Source organism: Schistocerca piceifrons, chromosome 6, assembly GCF_021461385.2.
Source record: "Schistocerca piceifrons isolate TAMUIC-IGC-003096 chromosome 6, iqSchPice1.1, whole genome shotgun sequence".
Classification (NCBI taxonomy): domain Eukaryota; kingdom Metazoa; phylum Arthropoda; class Insecta; order Orthoptera; family Acrididae; genus Schistocerca; species Schistocerca piceifrons.
In genome coordinates, this window is record NC_060143.1 from 476,320,931 (window position 1) to 476,322,118 (window position 1,188).

Below are 1,188 nucleotides of genomic sequence, written 5' to 3' on the forward strand. Positions count from 1 at the left end.
ACGTTACCGTCGCAAGTAAATTTGATGAATAGTGAGAGCAGGCAAGGTAAGCACATAGACGTCTCACAGAAATGAAAACAGCAAATAAGCTGGTGTGAACTATGTTAAAACAAAAGAATTCAAGAGTTGCAAAACGGAACGCAACTTCAAAAAAGTTAAAAACATATGTTTTGACAGAGCACAGAGAAACTGTATGATTGTGAAACTGTTGCGTTCATTTGTTGCAACTTATGTGACGAACTATTATGTTTTCTTGATGTAACTCTTCAGGTTTTTCCCGGCGATCTAATGACATCTTGGGTTGTTGGGTGTTCTGCCGGATATCAGCGTCGTATTTGCACGATATTTCGGTAGCGTAGCTCGTTACCTTCATTAGGTGCGACTTGGTGCACCCGATGAAGGTATCGAGCTACGCTACCGAAATATCGTGCAAATACGACACTGATATCCGGCAGAACATCCGACAACCCAAGATGTATTAAGTTTCATCATTTCCTTGGAAGTTATCATATTCACATACGAACACCTCTATCGGGCAAGGGGGAAAACGTCACTCACTTAGCAGCCATACAGATTAGATGCGTTAATAAAAGATTCTTGTCACATATATAAACTAAACTAAACTCCGCCCGAAGAGGCCATGATGGCCCAGCGGTACAGACCGACCGCCGACTCATCCTCTGCGCACATGCGTCACTGCATGTGGATATGGAGGGGTACGTGGTCAGCACACCGCTCTCCCGGCCGTACGTCAGTTTACGAGATGGAGCTGCTACTTCTCAGTGAAGTAGCTCCTCAGTTTGCCTCACAAGGGATGAGTGCACCCAGGTTGCCAACAGCACTCGGCAGACAGGATGGTCACCCATCTAAATACTAGCCCAGCCCCACAGCGCTTAACTCCGGTAATCAGACGGGAACCGGTGCTACCACTGCGGCAAGGCCGTTGGTCTGCCATGTATACAGGGTGAGTCACCTAACATTAACGCTGGATATATTTCGTAAACCACATCAAATACTGACGAATCGATTCCACAGACCGAACGTGAGGAGAGGCACTAGTATAATTGGTTAATACAAACCACAAAAAAATGCACGGAAGTATGTTTTTTAACACAAACCTTCGTTTTTTAAATGGAACCACGTTAGTTTTGTTAGCACATCTGAACATACAAACAAATATGTAATCAG

The 1,188-nt window shown here is 44.5% G+C and overlaps 1 pseudogene; it reads right to left on the reverse strand.

Annotated features, from left to right (window-relative positions):
- Positions 1–830: 830 nt before the first annotated feature.
- Positions 831–948, reverse strand: LOC124803699 (annotated as a pseudogene).
- Positions 949–1,188: the final 240 nt, after the last annotated feature.